General features: G+C 38.7%; 1 pseudogene; it reads left to right on the top strand.

Annotated features, from left to right (window-relative positions):
• The first annotated feature begins 1037 nt into the window (after nt 1-1037).
• Nucleotides 1038-11795, top strand: LOC114694468 (annotated as a pseudogene).
• The last annotated feature ends 5751 nt before the right edge of the window (nt 11796-17546 follow it).

Raw genomic sequence — 17546 nt, 5'->3', positions numbered from 1 at the left:
GTAGATTTATGCTCAATATCTCTTGTTTGCTTTTTATTTTCTAATTGATATTAAAATTGTGCTTAGAATCTGTAGAGATGGCTAAGCAGCTAATACACTTGCCTCACAAACATTACAACCAGAATTCAGACACCAATCACCTATGCAAATGCTGGGTGGGTATAGGTGTCATCTGTAATTTCAGGCTTGGAAGGCAAACGCAGTGGATCTCAAGAGCAAGATATCTAGCAAGACGAGTTGAATCAGTGGATTATATTTTTGATTGAGAGATCCTTCCTCATTAATGAAGATGGAAGAATGACGAAAGAGTCTGTCTATCTTGTCAACTAGGGGCTTACAGCATGCATATATGCTTGTCTGTCTACACATATGTGTACATGTATACACATGTTCATACACATCACACATAAATATACACGAAAGAAAGAAACAGATTGTACTTGGAGCCTGTAGGTCTACTGTTGTGTATCTATATTTTTATTTCATTTCTGTTATTACATTTACAAATCATTTCTCAAAGATGTCAGTGAACTTGGAAAAGTCTCATTCTTAATAAATTCATTCACTTTCACCTATTTTTATTTGTACTACCTATATCTCACTGTCCTTCATCTTTCATTCACTTATTTGTAGCATTTTTTCATTCTTCATAATTCCTAAAAATTTATATGAAATGGATGAGTTTTCATTCTCACAAATGTGTAATTTCCTATAAAAACCAGCTAGTGGGCTTTCACTATGTGTATAATATTTAAATATTTTCATATTATTTTGAAGGAACATGCATGTCTGAGAGGCTCCATGGCATAATTGAGGGAATGGCATAATTGAGCATGAGCAAGAAAATTTAACCATGTCCTCCTCCTTCCACGGAACTGTCACTCCACAAATCCAGTCTGGTCCAGATGTAAACCCTGACCCAGGAGAAGATACCTCATTTGCATGGAACTGAAAGCCAAATAAGAAAATATTCTGATGCTGAGGTTGTCATTTGCTGAAAATCCTTCTTAAGAGGAATATCTCTGTCAGAAAAGAAAATGAGTTTAGCTTTGAGAAGTGAGCTTTCAGGAGACAAAACAAATGTAAAAAAGGAAAAAAAGAGAGCTCTCTGAAGAACAAAAACAAGAGATGAAAGAAGGTTTTGAGCTATTGATACAGACAAAAATGAAGCCATGAATGAAAGGTGGCAATGAGAGCCTTGGGTTTTATTGTTTAAGAAATAGCTGATGGAAGATTCTTAAAGACTATGACAGAGAATCCACAAGCAAAATTATCTTTGAAGATTTTTTTTTCATTTTGCAGAACATTTTTAATGCGAAAAACACAGCACATAAAATTTACCACATTAGCTGGGCGGTGGTGGCGCACGCCTTTAATCCCAGCACTGGAGAGGCAGAGCCAGGTAGATCTCTGTGAGTTCGAGGCCAGCCTGGGCTACCAAGTGAGTCCCAGGAAAGGCGCAAAGCTACACAAGAGAAACCCTGTCTCGAAAAAAACCAAAAAAAAAAAAAAAAAGAAAAGAAAAAAAATTTTACCACATTAACCTTTTCCCCCTGATATTGGGGATTAAATTTAGGATCTTAAGCATGCTAGGCAAGTGCTGGGGTACATTCTTTTTTTTCCTTTTCTTTATTTGTATTAAGAAGTTTTCTATTCATTTTATATACCAAGTATAGGTCCCCTCCACTCCCTCCTACCACCCCCAGCCTTCCCCCCCATCTGAACCCCCATTTCCTCCTCCTCCAAGGCAAAATCTCCTGTGGGGAGTCAGCAGAGCCTGATATACTCAGCTGAAGCAGGACCAAGCCTGCCTTTGAAGGTTTTAATGAAGTTGTGACAGACTTGATATTGGAAGAGGATCTATATGAAGTGCTAGTGGAAGAATTTAAGCTACTAAATGATGATGGTTCAGGGAAAATACACTTAAAGGATTTCTGGTGTGCTGCCAGAGAGTCTGTTTGAAATAGGGTGATGAGGAAATTGGGGCTATGATAGAAGAACTTGATAAAGATGATGATGGAGAGGTCCATCAAGAGAAATTCATTGTTATCATGACTGGTGACACAGAAAGGATTACAAGAATCAACACCAAAACATTGCAGTTACCATCTTATATTCTAGTTTTGTGTCTGGAGTCCTGTTTAAAAAATACAACTTATTTATTTTTCAAAAAGAACTATACTGCAGCATCCTTTGAATATGTATATTTTGCTACTGCTAAGTTTCATTTTATGAACAATGTTGCTAGTATAAATAGTTTTAACTTCATATTTATAGTATAGATTTATGTAATGTATTAAAAAATTAAATCATGTGTTGTACATTATTTGAAGTATTAAATTTAGCATTAGCTAGCTGTTTTTATTTTAGTGCATATGTTTTACAGACTTTCATAATAAAGTATTTATTTTATTAATATCTTAATATTTTTTAAGTTTTCTAATTTTTTTGATTCATGGTATCTGTTAACACTTGATTAGAAGATTTTTTTACTTGCTTTATTCTTTCATTTGTATTTTAAATAAAACTCAGAAAAAACAAATGACAATATTATAGAACATTTTTCTATCACCTAAGGGTTCATCAAGTTTGGCATTTTGTATTTCAATACATAAGATTTGGTATTGGCCTAATTCCTTTCTTGAGAGTTTGGTACTTCATTTTGGAGAGGACAAGTGCTGTACATGTAGATCTATCTTTCTTGTGTTTTATATTCTAGAAACCTGGTTTTGTAATAAAATTTGAGCTTGAATATTTACTAATTAAAATGTATGAATATAGTTTCAATTACATAACTTCTCAAAATGAAAGATTTAAATTTTGGATTTTGATGTGTTAACACAGCAAGGAAATGAAAAAATAGCCATAAAAACAAACAAACAAACAAACAAACATTTAAAGCATGTTTTATCCAGATAAAGGAATGTTCTGTGATGTATTGAAACACAGTGGAGATAGACTGTTAAGGAACTGATGGATCATTCTGTCTTACTAAAGTTGAGGCAAGCTCAGATTATGGGAGTTATGTCACAGAAAAAAAATGGTTCCCTAACACATCTTCAGTGATCTGCTTCTGATGATATGCACTCTCCTAAGATAAAAGTCAAGTTGTCAATTTCAGTGAATGCTATTTAAATTTTAAAAGGTCAATAAAATTTGAGACATTTGAAATACTTTGAGTCTGCTAGAGTAGTTTCTTACATCTTACGTACTAGAAATTAAACAGGAAATTAGAAGAAAATTGCATAATAGTGGTGAAATTTTGTACAGTTATCTCAAAATCCAATTAATTATCATCTAAAGTATAGCAATTTTGAGTAAGATATGTGTTCATGATGCTAACAATTTTCAGAGTAACAAATAGATGATGAAAATGAAAAATGATGGACCTTCTTGAGGAACTGCCGCCTTGCCCATTGCCCCCTTGTATTTACCTTTTCTTATTCTGAAATGACTTGGATGGATTGTTTTCACTGCCTTTAACTTTGACTCACCTATATTGTTTTGCTGGTCTATATGGGACCTGGGGAGTTTCATCTTTTCTTCTCCATCTATCCTAATCTCAAATGCTCAGTGAGCTATTGTAGACTTGAAGACAACAGAGTTTCCCGAGCACCAGGAGATATTCATGTCTGGCTCACATTTACCATCACCCTAAGAGCAAGGGACTGGAGTTCTTCTGGGTACTTCCTTTCTCTACTATCTTAAGATGCTTGGAGAACTTTAGAGAGATTTTGAAACAACTGGGATTTCGCAGTCAACACCATTTGCCATTGTATCTGGAAGTCTTTCTTTTCTCACAGACAATTCTCCCAGTCCTCAAGGGAGACAGACCTGTGCTGTATTACAGAACACCCATAGAAACATTCTCCTCTACTGGTGACTGATGGTTCTCCAAACAGCAACTGTAGTTGGAAGACTTACTATGTCCTGGCCGGCAGGCAGTTGGGACAAATCTTTCCCACTCGTGTGCACCAAATTAACACACAGAGGCTTGTATTATTTACAAACTGTATGCCATTAGCACAAACCTACCGCTGACTAGCCTTCCACTTAAACTCAGCCCATTTCTGTTCATCTATATGTTGCCATATGTTCTGTGGCCTTACCTGTGTGCCATTACATGCTGGTCCCTGGATGGAAGGCTGGTGTCTCCTCACTCAGCCTTCTTCTTCCCAGAATTATCCTTGTCTGCTTATCCTATCTATACTTCCTGCCTTGCTACTGGCCAACTGGCATTTTATTAAACCAGTGTACAAAAGCATTATCCCACAGCATTTCCCCTTTTCTGTTTAATTAAAAAGAAAGGTTTTAATTTTAACATAGTAAAATTGCATATAGCAAACAGTTATCAAGCAAGAATTACAGTTACAATATCTAGTCTATTTGTATTTGGCAAAATTAAAAAAAAAATATTCCATCTATCCTATATTTGTGAGTCTAAAGTTTCATATCTAATTTATCTTTTATCATAACCAAGGAAAATTATAGCTATCTAGACTTCAACTACACCAAAGACCTCAGAAGGATATAATATTATCTAAGTAAACAGGAAGAGCATTGTAAGCAACTTCCAAAAATTTAGAATGACAGAAACAGCTGGCTACCTGGACAGTTACCCATGGAAAGGGGAGGTGGGTACAAAGTCCCAACCCTAGATGAGAAGCAGTAGGCAATTGATAGTTTCTGGGAGAAGAGGGTCAGTTTTCTTTAAGGGTGTGTTTACTGTTTGGACAATTATGTTCCAGTGAGTAGCTACACAGACAAGAATAGATGGACAGTGCAAAATGAACTCCTTGTGGCTTAAAATAAAAAGAGTACACAAAGTTGGGTGATAGGGAAGTTGATGGTGAATCTGGGGTTAAGGTAGGGAAAGAGGGTGAATATGATCAAAATATATTGTACAAAATTCTCAAAGAACTAATAAAAATGAGAAAAACAAGAGAAGAGCTGGAGTGAGTTTGACCCTGACAGCACAAACTGCCAGGTCAGAAACATGTGAGGACCAAATGTCACTCTAGCTTGATCTTCTCTTACAGCCTTTCTATGGAGAGAGAGAGAGAGAGAGAGAGAGAGAGAGAGAGAGAGAGAGAGAGAGAGAGAGAGAGAGAGAGAAGATAGATAGATAGATAGATAGATAGATAGATAGATAGATAGATGGATGGAGAGATAACATAAAGTTGGGGTGGATAGGAAGATGATCTGGGAGGACCTGTACAAGGGTGGGGTCTATAATCAAAATATATTGTATGAAAAAAATTTGCCGGGCGGTGGTGGCACAGGCCTTTAATCTCAGCACTCGGGAGGCAGAGCCAGGCAGATCTTTGTGAGTTCAAGGCCAGCCTGGTTTACAGAGCAAGATTCATGAAAGGTGCAAAGCTACTCAGAGAAACCCTATCTCAAAAAAGCCAAAAAAAAAAAAAAAAAAAAAGAAAAAAGAAAAAAAAAACAATTGAGTAAAGCTCTTAAAATTCTTCATAAAAAAATTATGGGCTCTCACCATTTTTTTCACTTGAACAGACAAGATTTATATAATATTTTAACTGCCTATTGTGCCTATGTGGAAAGACCTATTTTGATCTTTGGCTCAGCCATGGACTGAAAAGGCCCATGCTCCTATTCAGTGGAGGTTATGAGGAGGGCCTCCTGAGGAAGATGCACTCCCAAAACAGACTCTATGGGGACTTGCAAAGCTAGAAGTCCAGTGAGTGGAGCCATAAATATGTCCTCATGTGTTTAATAGAATGTACATTAAAAGGGCACCAATAAAATGTTGACTATAACAAACAGAGGAAAATAACCCAAACTCCTAAGGAGAACCCACACTTCTTATACTCCACTTTGATCAAGACAAAGCCAGGACCCCAAAGGTCTTACCATTCTTATATCCTATTTCTTCAACCAGGCCTTCCCAAGATCTCAGTCTCAAAAACTGGCCAAGAGGACTCAAGCCTCTTTTCTCATTTTCCTAACTAAATTCCCAAAGCTATTTCTTAACCAGGATGCTGAAAGAGAGAAAAGGAGATGTCATTAATGGCAGGCCCAATGTGTTACAGACCCAGGGTAACGTCTCCTTGAATATAAGAAGAGCCTTCCATAAGAACCTCCTTCCCTGCCTCACACAAAACCACACAAAGCTGTAGGAACTGCTGTCAACCAGGGCACATTAGTTACAACTGTCCAATACAAGCCCTCCACTATTACTGTGATGTTACTGCCACACCACAGATAATCCATTACCCTTAGGCTCTTTAAAACAAGATTTCAAATGTTTCTATGAGAGACATTCCTATCCAGCTGCCCCTTTGTGGCTGATCTCCATGCTCCCCTGACTGACCAGTATTAGTAGACAGTGCTATGACCCTATACAAGAAAGGAACATTGACACCAATGGCCATGATTGGTCTTTCTGCTCCCTCAGGAGGAATGTGCAGGAGCAAGCAAATCTGAAGGGCATTGTAAGGACAGCATAGCTGAGCATAATCAAAAAAAGTTAACCGCAGCATCTTACTACAGAGATGCCCCCTTTAAACCCAGTTCTGCCCAGAGCAAACTCTCAGAACTGCCATCGTTTGCATAATGAGAACTGAGATATAAAAGGGAGCAATTCCTTTGTAAAAAAAAAAAAAAAAAAAAAAAAAAAAAAAAAAAAAAAAAAAAAGCCATGGTCTAAGTCCTTATTGCAAGCAGCTCCTCTAAGGCCCTGCCTACTGTCTGTTGGTGTTCACTTGGTACATGGTATACCACCTCATTAATCTGATCTCACTACCATTCTGCATTGCTTTTATTCAAATAAAATTATTTCTTTAAAACAGCATCATGAAGCCATAATTTGTCTTTAAAACTGTAAGAATGTCATATTTTAAAGGATTATTTACATTTGCTAGTCACACTTTCAATTATTATTGTTTCTACTTTGTACTGTTTTCTCTTACATCGTATTTTCTTTGATTGATTATATTAGCTGCAAGTTTTTTATTTTAGAATTTTTTTGTTTTGCTCTAACTTGTAAAAATTACCATGTATTTTGAATTATTTTGATAATTTTATGTCAAGAACAACATGAATATGACTGATTCAGTACCAATATTTCTTTTGATTTCCCTGATAAAGATTCCAGGGTGTCTTAGAGTAAATGAAAAGTAAATTATAAAATCATGGTCTTAAATTCTCAGGCCTGACTTTCTCACTTCAAAAGCTCATGCAAAAATATCTGACACTTTGTCATCTCTGATAATTTCTCATTACTTGTACTTGTATCTGAAAGTGATTAAACTTTATGGAACAAGGCAGAATATTATTGTTACAGAAATAACTGTCTCAGCCAGGCATGGTGGCATAGGCCTGTCATTGTAGAGTGGAGTATCAGAATTCAAAAGCATCATTGAGTAAATACTTTGAGCCCATCTTGAACTACATGAGACCCTATCTTATAATAAGATCTAAATCAAATCTTACTTTCTTAAGTTATTCCCCAATCTGGTGTTATGTAAAATAGTAGAGAAGCCTTGAATAAAGAAAGGAATTAGGGCATTTGCTTGTAGCATCTTGTAGCAACATTTGTGCTTCCAAGAGAAGAGGATAATCCCCCCCACACTCTAAACTAAACAAACATTTGGAAATCTATCCTGGTTGGTATAGTTGTCACCTTGACACAAGCTGGAGTCATTTGGGAAGAGAGAAACTCAATGGAGAAAATGCCTCCATCATGTTGGCCTGTTGACAAGTCTGTGGGCATTTTTTTTTTTTTTTGATTAATGATCAATATAGGAGGGCAGAGCTTACTGTGAGTGGTACCACCCCAGGGCTGGTGGTCCTGGGTTCAATAAGAAAGGAGGCTGAGTAAATCATGAGAAGCAAGTCAATAAGCAGGCCCCTCCTTGGCCTCTGCATCAGCTCCTGCCTCCAGGTTTCAGCCCTGCTTGAGCCCCTGCTTAGACTGGTTTTGATGGTGAACTATTATTCAGAACTTTGAGTGAAATAAACCCTTTTTTCCCAAGTTGCTTTAGTCCCAGTGTTTCATCACAGCAATGGTAATCCCAAGACAAGTTCCTACCATGATTTTCTTTCCTAATGGAATGTAGAGTATAAGATGTAAGAAAACCCTTTCCTCCCCTACATTGCTTTTGGTCCTGGTGTTTGTCACAACAGTAGAAAGCAAACTAGACAAAATTCAACGATAGCTTGACATGTAGTTCTCTTTTGACAGGCAAATGCAGATTTACACCGAGGAGAGTTATTCTCCCAAATTTTATCATCTTCTAGCTTCATACTCCTGCTTTTTAACCCAAGCTTAAGTTTTCATATTGAGAAAGCCCTTACTACGGGAAACTGTCAAAGATTTGTCTCTGTCACTCCACACAGTGGGAATACATGCATTTTTCTCTTTCACTGTCACATTTTTCATAGTGTTCCTATAGGAATTTCACAGCCCCAGACAAATACAAGAACCTTCAAGGCAGTGGTGGCACATTGCTTTAATCCCAGCATTAAGGAGGTGGAGACAGGAATATAAGGCAGATGGAAACAGGATCTAGACCCTCCATTCTGTCAGAGGTAAGAAGTTTCTAGCGGCTGCTGTTCTGCTTCTCTGATCCTTTAGCTTTCACTCTTGACATCTGACTCTGGGTTTCTATTGTTAAGACCAGTTAGGATTGTGCTTCACTTCTGACTCCAAAATTCTAGTAATAAAGTCATGTACTACCATGTCCTTCCTATAAACTGGAAAATTTCTCAGTGGTAAGCAACAGGATATCAGCTATGTAAGTTAGTGTGTAGAATTAAATAGCATGCTGAATTTATATTTTTATTCAGAAAGAACCAACACTTAATATCCATAGTATATTGATTTATGAAAAGCAAGGTAATGAAGTATATTCAGAATTCAATATAAGTTCACTATGATAGAGTGGATAAATTATTAATTGCCAACTGTCTCAATATATATTACTTCACTGACTTGTGCCAAAATAATACCTATAAAGAAGTGTTTTATTTTTAATGTTTGAGAAATCTGAAGCTTGTTAATTTGCATAAATATTCATACTCACAGGGTGAGAGGCTGAGAGATGAAGATAATTTGCCTTCATAGGCTATCTGCCATTAAGGGGATGTTCTGAGTTTGTATTTTCAACTTACTACTTCAGTGCTTGGAGCTATGACTGACATCTATTTAAGAAGTCAAGATAAACAAAAATGTCTGCTGATAACAGAGGTACCTGGAAGGTACCTGTAAAAAGGTTTGTACTGTTGTACTGATGTAGCAATTTTAACTTTGCTTGCATAGGGGAGCGGGAGGTCCCAGCTGGATCAGGAACAGAGTAGGAGAACAAGGAAAAAGACACCATGGTAAATGAAGTCCCTATGGGAATAGAAAGAAACAGAGTGCTACAGAGGTCCCCAGAAACCCACAAAGATACTTCCAATATAGACTACTGGCAATGGTCAAGAGAGTGCTTGAGCTGACCTACTCTGGTGATCAGCTGGGACCTCCCGCTCCCCTAAGCTCATTTTCCCCAACCCCTCTGGATAAGTGAGACAGTTGATGAGCTTGAACTCTTTAGGAGGCCCCCAGGCAGTGGGACCAGGACCTGTCCTTGGTGCATGAGCTGGCTTTTTGGAGCCTGAGGCCTATGCCGAGACACGTTGCTCAGCCTTGGTGCAGGGTGAAGGTGACTGGACCTGCCTCAACTGAATCTACCAGGCTGGGCTGAACCACCAGGGGAGACCTTGCCTAGGAGGATGTGGGAACGAACGGGGCAGGGGGTGGATTGGGGGAAGGTTGGGGAGTGGGAGGAGGGAGGACAGGGGAATCTGTGGCTGATATATAAAATTCAATTGATTATAAAATAATATTATTAAAAAAGTTATGTATGAACTGTATGTAGATGTGTGGTGTTCATTAGCCACTGTGTGGGAATGTGCAGGGACAGAGGGCACACGGAAAATCTGTGTCCTTTTAATTTTGTTGTGAACCTAAAATTGCTCTAAAAATAATAAATTCTTTATTTTATTTCTTAAAAAACAGAATTTGGAAGAGAAGAATAGGAAAATGAAAGGGAACTGCATTTTATTGAAAGATTGCTCTATGATACAGTTTCCGGATACAATACTTACTTTAAGTAACCACCAAAATAGCCCTTTGAGGGAAATATGTCATTCTTGATAGGTGAGAAAATTGTAATATGGAGGATGGATAGGTGGGTCCTTCCCATCTAATCTGGCCTAAAAGTTCTGCTCAAAACCAGATGATTTACTGGCTGTTCACTTGATATGAGTTTCACTCCATACTGGATGATATGTGGTGAGTGTGTGTGTGTGTGTGTGTGTGTGTGTGTGTGTGTGTGTGTGCACGTGTGCGCGCGCGCGCGCACATTTCATGTGGGACAAACGCAGCTATCATTTCGTTTGTGTTTCATTTTTTTTTTTTTTTTTTTTTGCAATAAGGGCTCTTCTTGGGCTTCAGCTAATGTAGTAGGCTACTAACATACCTGGCCAGTGAGCCCCAGTGTTCTCCCTGTCTCTACCTCTCCAGAACTGAGATAACAAGTTTGTGTAACTGTGCCTGGCTTTTTATATGGGTTATGGGGACTGAATGAAGGTCCTCTTCCTTGATTTCCAGAATGAACCATCATTTCATTTTTTTTTGTTTGTTTGTTTTTAAATACAAGATTCTATTATATATTTCAAACTTGCCTTTAGCTTACTGTTTAACAGGAGTGGTCTCACTATTTAGATCCTTCCATCCTGTCTCAGCCTCCTTGCTGCTGATGGAATTCCAAACCAAGCCCATTCACAGACTGCTGACACATAATTAGTGGGTTTTCAAATACATAGTAGACCATCTCCTAAAAGCTAGGAATTACTAAAAGTATCTATGCACTTTCTTCAAGAGGAACAGCTCTTACTAGACAGAAGATATAAAGAAAAAATGCATGCCAGAGAGACAAGAGACTATGGAATGTATAAACAGAACAGGAGCTTGGAAACTCTTTCCTGAGAAGGTGGTAGAGATTTAAAACAGTAGAGAGTTACTTGAGTAACACTTAAAGGAGTTCTGTTGTACAGATTTCTAAAGGGACCTAAAATTTGTTCCCCCTCCCTTCCACCAAGTTCCATCTTAGGCTTGCAGGGAGTAATGCAAATTAAAGTAATGCATTTGATTTTCAGAACCTCATCTTTCCCTCAGAGCTTTCCCAATTATCATTATCCCTGGTAATATCAAGGCTTTGAAGAAATAGAAAATAAGCCTTCTCTCTCCCTACTGAGCTAATGCAAAGCTTATTAATAAACCTCTCTCCTCCACGAACCAATCTTTAGCAGACAAAGATTTAAAGCCTGTGTAGCATTAATTTTAAGCAACATGAAACAGAACTATATCTACATATCAGGCATAGTTTACAACTAGGAATTAAAGACAAATTTCAGAAGTAACTTTGTAAGCTTATCCTATCTAAGAGAGGGAATAAAATACTTATTTAGATAGATGGTGTTAAAACTTCAGTATGTGTTTCTCAATAAGACCTATACTTCAGTGTCTAAACTCTGACGTGTAAAAGACAGACTCAACTCTAAATTTTGTATCCTAGCATGGGGTTATTTTCATCCAAATCACTAAAGTGATTAAGAGTTGAAACACTCTCCTCATGCCTACCCAGTATGCCTCTTGATGTACTTTCTTACTCCATATTTTTATAACCTTTTCTTTTTCCACAGGTCTTTCAGATTTACTCATCTATTGGTCACCCAGTTTAATTTTATATGAAAGCGCCGATGCTCAAATCCTCACTTTCTAACTGAAGTTTTGTTATTGCTCTCTGACTCAGCTCCAGGTTTTAATGCCATCTGGCAATCTTTCCAAAGTAGTTCTATGATTTATCTACTAAAAACACCCATGTATGCAGTCCTTTTAACTAATTACCTAATTAATGAATTAACATTTACTTTTGCTTCATGTTCTATGAGATAGCGTCACTAGTCTGGGCTAACTTTGAGCTTCTGATCCTCCTGCCTTCACCTTTTGAGTGATAAGATTCTAAGCACATGCCTCCTGGTTTATGTTGTCCTGGGGATGGAATCCTGGCATTAGTGCATGGTAAGCAAGCACTGTGCCCACTGAACTACATCCCAAGCCCTAAGAAATTAATATTTATGCAATTAGTGTTATGTCACTTAACATAGCATGCAAGCATAACATGAAGCCAACCCAATTCTAACTTTTTCATTTCCTTCCACAAACATCTCTTTGCTTCAGATTGGCTATTTTCTTTGCTGTCCCTCACAATTCCCCTTTCACCTGGTACTTCCTTGTTTGAGAGCTACTTGCCTCTCAACTACTGTAAATGTTAGCCCAAGTGTCTGCACCTGTCTAGCTAGACTTCTCTAATTCTCCAGAGAAAACTGTGTACTCTTACACTAGGTTCCTTGGCTGTATCTGTATCAGACACAACTCCTAACAATATAGTCTTTAAAACAGGGTTATTTGAGGCTGAAGAAATGGCTCAGTGGTTAAAAGCATTGGCTGCTCTTCCAAAGGATCTGCATTCTGTTCCCAGCAGCCATGCCTGGTAACTCCCACAACCACTTTGAACTCCAGCTTTTTAGGTTCTAATGCCCTCCTCTGGCTGCAGTGGGCACTGCACTCATACATGCATTAACAAACATAATTAAAAATAAAACTGAATTGTTTTTTCTTTTCATAATATTTGTATTGGTTATTTGTGAATTGCACATCATGAACCTGATCATACTCACTTCTTAGTCCTCCTAGGTGTGACCCCATCCTTGGGGCCTCCCCCCAAGAAAGAGAAGAAGGAGGAGGAGGAGGAAGAAGAGGAGGAAAAGGAGGAAAATGAGAAAGAGGAAGAAGAAGAAAAACAAGTCCAAATTTTGTTGCCCATATACTCATGGGAGCATGGTCAAATACCCAGTGGCCAGTCCTTTAAAGAAATCTGAGTTCCCCCATGTGCACATATTCACCAGAAGTCATCAATTGTGGAGAGATACACTTCAGCATCCTTTTTTTAAAAAACATATTTTAAGAGTTCTCATCAATGGCTTTCTGCCTAGGCTGTTACTTTTTTGGAGGGGTGGGGTAAGGTGGGAGTAGGGTTGTCATATAGGCCTTCTATGTCCTTCTTTCTCAACTGTGAGTCTGTAGTCATCAATATCAAGGCAAAAGTAGCTTCCTTGTCTTATATTGTCACCAGGACCATGAATCATGGACTTGAACATGGTCTCTAGCATGGTACCCAGTGCGAGTATGTCAACATGGCCCTGTTCCCTGAACATACCACAGACATCATCATAACCATTGGCAGCAGAACAGGCCAATGATATCAACATGGCCTCAGGCTGCAGTAGGACCATAGACTCAGACAGGACCCTTGTGGTAAGATGGACCACAGGGACATCAATGGGAAAACAACATGGCCTCAGGTAGCAGCACAGACCATGGACATCTGAATGGTCTTTGGTGGTAACATGGGCCATGGACGTCAGCACGGCCCTAGATTGTAATAGGACCACTGGTCCAGACATGACCATAGGTGGCAGCTTGGCCCATGGATATCAACATGGCCTTAGGCAGCAACACAGACATCCACATGGCTAGAGATGGGTTAGTGGTTAAGGGCACTTGTTGCTCTTGCAGCATCTACATGGTGGTTCAAAACCAAATCTTTTAAGAAAGCTTAAATGCTATCATATTGGTAAACTTACCTACTATTTTTTTTCTTTTTTTTTCCTTTTATTTTATTTTACAATTCCATTCAGTTCTACATAACAGCCACAGACTCCCTTGTTCTTCCCCTTCCTGGCCCCCTTCCCTTCCCCCTAGCCCACCCCATTCCCACCTCCTCCAGGGCAAAGCCTCCCCCGAGGACTGAGATCGACCTGGTAGACTCAGTCCAGACAGGTCCAGTCCCCTCCTCCCAGATTGAGCCAAGTGTCCCTGTATAAGTCCAAGGTTTCAAACATGACATTTCTAACTCATGCAATGAGCACAGGACCTGGTACCACTGCCTAGATGCCTCCCAAACAGATCAAGCCAATCAACTCTCTCACCTATTCAGAGGGCCTGATCCAGTTGGGGGCCCCTCAGCCTTTGGTTCATAGTTCATGTGTTTCCATTCGTTTGGCTATTTGTCCCTGTGCTTTATCCAACCTTAGTTTCAACAATTCTCGCTCATATAAACCCTCCTCTTTTTCGCTAATTAGACTCCTGGCACTCCACCCAGGGCCTAGCCATGGATGTCTGCATCCAGATTCCTCAGTCCTTGGATGGGGTTTCTGGCACAACTATTAGGGTGTTTGGCCATCCCATCACCAGAGTAGGTCAGTCCTGGCTGTCTCTCAACCATTGCCACCAGTCTTTTGTGGGGGTATCTTTGTGGATTTCTGTGGGCCTCTCTAGGACTTTGTTTCTTCCTTTTCTCATGTGGTCTTCATTTACCATCGTCTCCTATTCCTTGTTCTCCCTCTCTGTTCTTGATCCAGCTGGGATCTCCCACTCTCTTTCCCTTGACCCTCGCCCTTCATTGCTCCCACTCATGCCCAGGTTGTTCATGTAGATTTCAGCCATTTCTCCATCATTGGGCAATCCTCGTGTCTTTCTTGGGGTCCTGTTTTCCAGGTAGCCTCACTGGTGATGTGAGTAGCAGTAAAGTCCTCCTTGTTCCACCTCTAGTATCCTCCTATGAGTGAGTACATACCATATTTGTCTTTCTGAGTCTGGGTTACCTCACTCAGGATGATTTTTTTCTAGATCTATCCATTTGCCTGCAAACCTCATGATGTCATTGTTTTTCTCTGCTGAGTAGTATTCCATTGTGTATATGTGCCACAATTTATTTATCCATTCTTCAGTTGAAGGGCATCTAGGTTGTTTCCAGGTTTTGGCTATTACAAACAATGCTGATATGAACATAGCTGAGCAAGTGCTCTTGGGGTATGATTGAGCATTTCTTGGGTATATGCCCAAGAGTGGTATAGCTGGATCTTGGAGGAGATTGATTCCCACTTTTCTAAGAAAGCACCATATTGATTTCCAAAGTGGTTGTACAAGCTTGCATTCCCACCTGCAGTGGAGGAGAGTTCCCCTAGTTCCACATCCTCTCCAGCATAAAGTGTCTTCAGTGTTTTTGATCTTAGCTATTCTGACAGGTGTAAGGTGGTATCTCAGAGTTGTTTTGATTTGCATTTCCCTGATGATTAGGGATGTTGAGCAATTCCTTAACTGTCTTTCAGCCATTTGAGTTTCCTCTGTTAAGAATTCTCTGTTTAGTTCTATAGCCCATTTCTCAATTGGACTGTTGGTCATTTTGATGTATAATTTCTTGAGTTCCTTATATATTCTGGATATCAGTCCTCTGTCTGATGTGGGGCTGGTGAAGATCTTTTCCCATTCTGTAGGCTGTTGCTTTGCCTTGTTGACCGTATCCTTTGCTCTACAAAAGCTTCTCAGTTTCAAGAGGTCCCATTGATTGATTGTTTCTCTCAGTGTCTGTGCTACTGGTGCTATATTTAGGAAGTGATCTCCTATGCCAATGCGTTCAAGACTACTTCCTACTTTCTCTTCTAGCAGGTTCAGAGTAGCTGGATTTATGTTGAGGTCCTTGATCCACTTGGACTTAAGTTTTGTGCACAGTGACAGATATGGATCTATTTGCAGCCTTCTACACGTTGATATCCAGTTAAGCCAGCATCATTTTTTGAAGATGCTTTCTTTTTTCCATTGTACACTTTTGAATTCTTTGTCAAAAATTATATGTTCATAGGTGTGCAGGTTAATGTCAGGGTCTTCAATTCGATTCCATTGGTCCACATGTCGGTTTTTATGCCAATACCAAGCTGTTTTTATTACTGTAGCTCTATAGTAGAGCTTGAAGTCAGGGATTGTGATGCCTCCAGAGATTGTTTTATTGTACAGGATTCTTTTGGCTATCCTGGGTTTTTTGTTTTTCCATACGAAGTTGAGTGTTATTCTTTCCAGGTCTGTGAAGAATTGTGTTGGTATTTTGATGGGGATTGCATTGAATGTGTAGATTGCTTTTGGTAAAATTGCCATTTTTTCTATGTTAGTCCTGCCTATTCATGAGCATGGGAGATCTTTCCATTTTCTGACATCTTCTTCAATTTCTTTTTTTTTTTCAGGGACTTAAAGTTCTTATCATATAGGTCCTTCACTTTCTTTGTTAGTGTTACCCCAAGGTATTTTATGTCATTTGTGGCTATTGTAAAGGGTGATATATCTCTGATTTCCTTCTTAGCTTCTTTGTCCATTGTATATAGGAGGGCTACTGATCTTTTTAAGTTGATCTTGTATCCTGCTATGTTGCTGAAGGTGTTTATAAGCTTTATCAGTTCCTGGGTGGAATCTTTGGGGTCACTCAAGTATACTATCATGCCATCTGCAAATAGGGAAAGCTTGACTTCTTCCTTTCCAATTTGTATCCCCTTAATCTCCTTATGTTGTCTTATTGCTCTGGCTAGAACTTCAAGTACTATATGGAATAAGTATGGGGAGAGCAGACGGTTTTGCCTCATTCCTGATTTTAGTGGAATTGCTTTGAGTTTCTCTCCATTTAATTTGATGTTGGCTGTTGGCTTACTGTAAATTGCCTTTACTATGTTTAGGTATGTTCCCTGTATTCCTGATCGCTCCAAGACTTTTATCATGAAGGGGTGTTGGATTTTGTCAAATGCCTTTTCTGCATCTAGTGAGATGATGATGTGGTTTTTTTCTTTGAGTTTGTTTATATGGTGTATTACATTGATGGACTTTCGTATGTTGAAACACCCTTGCATCCCTGGGATGAAGCCTACTTAATCATGGTGGATAATTGTTTTGATGTGTTCTTGGAGTCTGTTTGCCAGTATTTTTGCATCAATGTTCATGAGGGAGATCGGTCTGTAGTTCTCTTTCTTTGTTGTATCCTTGTTTGGTTTAGGAATCAGGGTAATTGTAGCCTCATAGAAAGAGTTTGGTAATGTTCCTTCTGTTTCTATTATGTGGAACAATTTAGAGAGTATTGGTATTAACTCTTCTTTGAAGATCTGGTAGAATTCTGCGCTGAAACCATCTGGTCCTGGGCTTTTTTTTGGTTGGGAGACTTTTAATGACTGTTTCTATTTCCTTAGGGGTTACTGCACTATTTAAATAGTTTATTTGGTTTTTATTTAACTTAGGTATGTGGTACCTATCCAGAAAATTGTCCATTTCTTTTAGGTTTTCCAGTTTTGTGGAGTAGAGGTTTTTGAAATATGACCTGATTATTCTCTGGATTTCCTCAATGTCTGTTTTTATGTCCCCCTTTTCATTTCTGATTTTGTTGATTTGGATTTTCCTCTCTGTCTTTTGGTGAGTTTGGAAAAGGGCTTGTCTATCTTGTTGATTTTCTCAAAGAACCAACTCTTTGTTTCATTAATTTTTTGTATTATTCTCTTAGTTTCTGTTTTATTAATTTCACCTCTCACTTTGATAATTTCCTGGTGTCTATTCTTCCTGGGAGACTTTGCTTCTTCTTGTTCTAGAGCTTTCAGGTGTG

This window comes from Peromyscus leucopus, chromosome 3, assembly GCF_004664715.2.
Source record: "Peromyscus leucopus breed LL Stock chromosome 3, UCI_PerLeu_2.1, whole genome shotgun sequence".
Classification (NCBI taxonomy): domain Eukaryota; kingdom Metazoa; phylum Chordata; class Mammalia; order Rodentia; family Cricetidae; genus Peromyscus; species Peromyscus leucopus.
The sequence above is the reverse complement of the archived record's forward strand: the minus strand, read 5'-3'. Positions and strand labels throughout refer to the sequence as shown.